The sequence below is a fragment of the Biomphalaria glabrata genome, chromosome 4 (genome assembly GCF_947242115.1).
Source record: "Biomphalaria glabrata chromosome 4, xgBioGlab47.1, whole genome shotgun sequence".
Taxonomy (NCBI): domain Eukaryota; kingdom Metazoa; phylum Mollusca; class Gastropoda; family Planorbidae; genus Biomphalaria; species Biomphalaria glabrata.
Window position 1 is genome coordinate 18,000,081 of NC_074714.1, and position 6,228 is coordinate 18,006,308.

General features: G+C 30.1%; 1 long non-coding RNA gene across 2 annotated transcripts; it reads right to left on the reverse strand.

Moving 5' to 3' along the window:
- Positions 1 to 419: 419 nt before the first annotated feature.
- Positions 420 to 5,657, reverse strand: LOC129925645 (uncharacterized). 2 transcript variants are annotated; one of them, XR_008777332.1, is made up of 4 exons: positions 3,405 to 5,657; positions 2,091 to 2,197; positions 1,671 to 1,739; positions 420 to 1,311 (listed from the first exon to the last, which is right to left on the reverse strand). It is a non-coding gene; the product is annotated as an uncharacterized LOC129925645 (long non-coding RNA). The 2 variants fall into 2 exon arrangements; XR_008777331.1 differs by having other exon boundaries at positions 3,420 to 5,654.
- Between the last annotated feature and the right edge of the window lie 571 nt (positions 5,658 to 6,228).

Below are 6,228 nucleotides of genomic sequence, written 5' to 3' on the forward strand. Positions count from 1 at the left end.
TCCCATCCACAGATAGCACAGGTTAAGGTGGTTTTTGCTTCGGTGGTAGAGGAGCTGGCCGTTTTTCGGATTGTACGTTTTTCTTCCTGAGCTGAGACCTATGTACTTTCACTGTCCATAGCTTTCTTGGTCACTGTCTCTCCATCTGTTGCGGTCTAAAGCTATGTCTTCCCAATTGTCAGTATTGATGTTCACTGATTTGAGGTCACGTTTTATTACATCTATGTAATGGAAGTGGGGGCGACCAGTTTTTCTTGTGTCAGTAGTGTGTTAAAACTAATGACCTGTGTATATAATTTATTAAGCAGGAGCATCAACAAATCTTGAACAATAATTGTCTACAGAAAAACTTTATTCTTATACAAACAATATACATTTATAATGTATTTAAGCAAGTTAATTTATGTTTATACAAATCTATATGGCCTAAAGATTATAGCGTATTTTGATGTGTGAATACCAAGTTACATTATTACATGAAAATAGTGTACTCATTTTTAAAATATTCTGGGTAATAAAAATAAAAAACTAATGATACAATAAAATTGAAGCATTAGTCAAAAAAAAGAAAAATTTCACTCAAGATCTATGTGAACTCTGCTTGAAAATTAATTAATTAATTAATTTTGAAATTAATTTTAAAAAAAATTATGGTTCTTTAGTCAATGGAATGATAGCAGCAATTATTTAACAATTTCATGATTATCCATTCATTTCAATATACTTATAACTGAAAAATAATTCATAAGGTTTAGATACAACCATTTGAAATAATGATTATAATTTTTTTCTTAATTTGCTTACTTCAAATCTAATATAAACAAGATTTCCTCTGTCAAGAAACTTATGAGGGAACAACATGCATGTTCTTCTCAGTAAGTTTTGCAAAGGGAATTAAGAATATTCAATTGATGTTGCTTTTTTTTTGCCAACATTTTAAACCTTTGCACCAGATTTTAGTTTTAAGGAGAATGCACCATATTTTATATGTTTACTTTTGTTAGATTCTTATTTTAATTTTAAAAAAGTAAAATTTCCCTTACCACTCATCCACTGCACTCCCTCTTGTTTTAATGGGGCTCAGATTAATAGTTTTCAAGTACAATATCACACAGATTTAAAGAAATACTAAATCCAAACCTGTTGGCTGAATGACAGGATATACATAAATATGTATCTTACAGCATAATATATATATCTTAAATTAAAATTGGTCCAAGACTTTTATTTTGCAACATGATGGGATTTTCCTTTCTGGTGGTGCTATGCAGGAGTCCAAGAATCTCATCTTTTCTCATAACAGAAAGTTATCTAGTTATAAAAATAAATAAAAGGATTTAAAAAAAAGAAAAATATGTGTGACATATGTGTTGACCATGCTAAACGTATATATGTTATTAAGTATAATTATATAATTTTGCCATTCTAAAAATAGTCTGTACCTAAAAGGAGCTACTGCGTTAATGTGTAGACATGGCCCTGACCTTAATAGTTATGAATTATTACTAAAGGTGAAGGCAGATATTCATTTAATTTGATGGACATTGCACTCATCTAAAAGCAACTATAACATATATTATGATTTACATTTTCATGGAAAACTAGTTTTTCAAAAATACAAGTACTTCAGCTTATGAGAAAAGTACATGGGAAAAATTACAGTACCTTACCTTTAAGAGGTGCAACCAATCATTGACTTTTCAGGAATGCATGCCTTTTTCTTGCATTTCCAAACATAACTGTAATTATACAATTAGGCATATTGGTTAATTTCTTTTGAAAACATTACAATAAAAAAATAATATTATTAAATTGAAAACGTTGTATCAAACATACAAATTATCAGACAATTTTGCCTAATTTCATCTAACAGTTTATTGTAAAGGAATGGCCTGCACAACAGCCAAGGTATATTAGGCATTCATGAAAGATGAATGTGCTTAAGAGTGTTATAAATAAAAAATAAAAAAACTTAGAGAAAAATGTTAAATTCCATCCCAGATATTTGGATGTTGCTTGACCATGAAAATCACACAATTCATAAAACATCTATTAGATAACTAAAATAAAAATTGTATAGTAGTACTTACATTAAATATTGAATGGATGCCCAGAGAGTAGAAGTAGTATAAGTATGATCCTTGAGCCATTCTGGTACATCATCAGAACTGGTTGCCATGGTTCTACTTGTTAAGAACTGAAACATTACAAACATTTTTATTTATTTATAATTTATCACAGACTAGAATAGAAATGTTGCCAGGAAAAATACCAATGGTTAGAATACACCTGATGCTACTTTTGTAGCCTTATTACTGGTTAAAATGCACCAAAACTTCATTAATTAAATCTGATAAGAAACATATATGTATCACACAAGTCCAAGTTTATCAGAGTGTCAGCAAATAATTAACTAGATATGTGAGTTTTATATTAAAGTACTGAATTTCAGGGGATAGATCCAACTTGACACCACATCATTTATTATTTCATGAACTCATGGGTCTGGGTATGGAATGGAATGTAAACTAATATATATGGGGTGTAGGCAAGGCATGGATTATAAATTGTCTTGTATAGATTAGATTGGGTAAAACTGCCAATCGAAGGTAACTTTTACTGATTGATCTGGATCAATTATAAATTTATGGGACCTAGGCCTGCATAAATTTTATCTTTTATTTATATATTTTATGTACATATATAACTAGTCTAGAATCTATAATTATATCTTAATAATAATTTTTGTAGATAGATGTCATATAATATCTAAAATATTAAGTATAGATCAGTAGATTTAGAATTTTAGCTAGTGGAATATTTTTATATCCTAATCTGAACTGGATCTATATATCTAGAATTTAGATCAGTAGATTTAGTATTTTAGGTAGTAAAAACTTTTATACTCTAAATCTAAACTGGATCTAGATCCAATTATTCTAGAAGCTTAGATCTAGAAGACTAGTTGTCAAGATTTGACTACACTATGGCTAATGCACTAGCTTAGTTGGCCTACTAGATAGATCAAGAGACAGAGTACTAATAGACTCGTCTTGCCTCGTTGGGCCTCTCAAATCAGCTATAGACTTTAGAGACAATTTAGGAAGGTGAATATCGATCCAATTCAAAGATCTACAATCTACATGTTAGAGTCTAGCTAGAGATGCTAGATCTAGTCTAGAAGGCTTATCAATAAAAAAATAAAATCAATCATTTCTAAAGTTTGTAAAATTATATGTAGATCTAATCTATCTATTTATAATATAATAAAAATCTATGTCTACTTTTTAAATATTTAAAATGATATGGCTGGTGATATGAATTATTTTAATTGAGACATTGACATACTGTCACATACAAAGTAACAAAATAATTAGATCTTATACTAACTCATAGTCTCATACCATATTGTATTAAACCTTCGAGTTTACGTTCCACTACCTTGACTTGGCTATATTGACTAAATTAACTAAATAAAGGGCACTATGATTATAGATGTAGATTATTATCTATGATGATGATGTTTATCAACTGGTAGATCTATAAGTAGTATCGTCACTTTAAGTATAATCAGTATAACCACTGCATTCGTTTCATTCACTGTCTGTATCAATAATCGTGTGAATGACTGAATGTGATGTGAAAGTGAAGTCTAGATTTAGAATAATTTAGATAGAATTGATAGATTATAGATCTACTATTAAAAAGTATTAACTATACTAACTATAGTGTCTATACTATAGTATAGCCAGTATGACTCGTATGAGTATACTCATATACTGTAAAAGTGTAGGCCTATAATAGTAAGTATAGCTATAGACAGACTATAGATCATAGATGATCGATAGATCTAGAATCTAGGACTAGATCTATAAATATTCATATTGACAATTATTGATCTCATGTATGGTCTAGATCTAGATAAAATAGAGTGGATCTCATGACTGTCTATATTAGATCTATTGATTTTTTTTTAAACGTTAAATAAATCTAGACCTTAGTCTTTAACTTTAGTCTAGGACTAGGTGTTGTAGATCTATATTATTCTAGATATTATACAAGAGATCTAGATCAATATAAGTCCGGTTTTTTTAAAATTCGCATTCGAAATTTTAAATACCCAGATTTAAGTATTTATATACCCATATTGGTAGGTCCGAGTTAATCATTTATTAGATCTATTAAAGCATGTCTATATAAAAGATTATTATTTTAAAAATATATTATTATATAAAAGATATAGTTATGAATATTTACTTTAAAAAATTAAAGAAAATGAATTTTTCACTTTTGCCAATTAACACTCTGGCTAGCAAAAAGGATGACTCCTCAATACTGTGAAAAGACGATAACTGCATGAGTTGGTTTGGAATTGTATTTTGTAAGACTAATTTTCAAAACATATCCTTCATGAGAGAGAACGAAAAAAGGTTGTCAAAAAAAAAAAAAGCTGGCTGGACTACGCAAATAATGGACCAGCCTCTCTCTCTTGATATCTTGTTAAGAACATTGGTGACCGGGAAAAGTGGATGGTTTGGTTGCGCGGGACAGATGATAAAAATGAATGTACATAAAAAAAATCCAGATTTTGTGTAAAATACCCAAATGAGGAAGTACTGGAAATACCTATTTTAATGAAGTGGCCTTAAAAAAAAATCTTTTGTGACGATCCATTATTCAGGGAAATTGTATCTATTTTATCAGATAGTCAGAAAATGGATAAAGTTTTTACAGATCTAATAAAATATAGTGTGGGGAAGTTTTACTCTCAATGAAGGTCAATCCAAGTGGCTCTCGGAGTAAATTTCTTCTTTGGCATCCTCATCGATTTTTCAAATTGGTATGGTGCGCGAAAAAAGATGCGCGACGGCACTCTGATCATAAAATCTCGAAGCTGGTGTTCCATTAGTATAGTTCCATGGTCAGGGGAGTTGTCAGATTTTAAGATTTGTGAACATATGGAGAGAACACTAATGGGGGATGAGGTTGAACCTTATGTTCGTAATTAGGTTATGACTTTCGTGTCTTTCTACCAAAGTGTGTCTTTCTATCTAACTGTGTCTTTCTTTCTAAGTGTGTCGTTCTATCTAACTGTGTCGTTCTATCTAATTGTGTCTTTCTATCTGTCTTTCTATCTAATTGTGTCTTTCTATCTGTCTTTCTATCTAACTGTGCTTTTCTATCTAACTGTGTCTTTCTATCTGTCTTTCTATCTAACTGTGTCTTTCTTTCTAAGTGTGTCTTTCTATCTAACTGTGTCGTTCTATCTAAGTGTACCTTTCTATCTAACTGTACCTTTCTATCTAATTGTGTCTTTCTATCTGTCTTTCTATCTAATTGTGTCTTTCTATCTGTCTTTCTATCTAACTGTGCCTTTCTATCTAACTGTGTCTTTCTAACTGTGTCTTTCTATCTGTCTTTCTATCTAACTGTGCCTTTCTATCTAACTGTGTCTTTCTAACTGTGTCTTTCTATCTGTCTTTCTATCTAACTGTGCCTTTCTATCTAACTGTGTCTTTCTATCTAACTGTGTCTTTCTATCTAACTGTGTCTTTCTATCTAACTGTGTCTTTCTATCTGTGTCTTTCTATCTAAATGTGTTAGCGATGACTTACTGCAGACATTGCAGCGTCACTTCCTCTTGTGTCAGCATTTTGAGTGCACATTAAGAAGAAACAAAAACCAGCTAAATACTTTTTCAAAAGCCACCAATCAAATCATAGTTGAGAGAAATCGATAAAACGAGCGAATTGTAAACATAAAAAAACTAAAAAAATGAATAAGAAAACAAAACGTATATAAGTGGAAGAACTTCATATTCATAACTATATCTGTCAATAATACAGAACATATTTCTCTTTTTCGGTATCAAACAAAATAATCAATTACTTAATTATGGGTTAATGTTTTAATGGATTCATGGTATATTATGTATAATCGAAAATTGTTTAAAGTTTCAACATGACCCGAGAATTGTTGGAGAAGTAACGTGTGCAATTATTAAAGGGGCCAAAAAACCCGACATATTTAACCATATCTGTGAATACTGAAGAACAATTTTTTCTTGTTGATATCAAATGAAATAATTGATAACCAGTAATTAATTGACTTTTTGTTTTTTTTATTATTGATTCATGTCTAGGCCAAAGAATAATTGTGCTAATTTTTAACTTGATCAGAGATTGGGTGTAGAGTTATGTAGACTACAGATATATCTTAATTGCACAA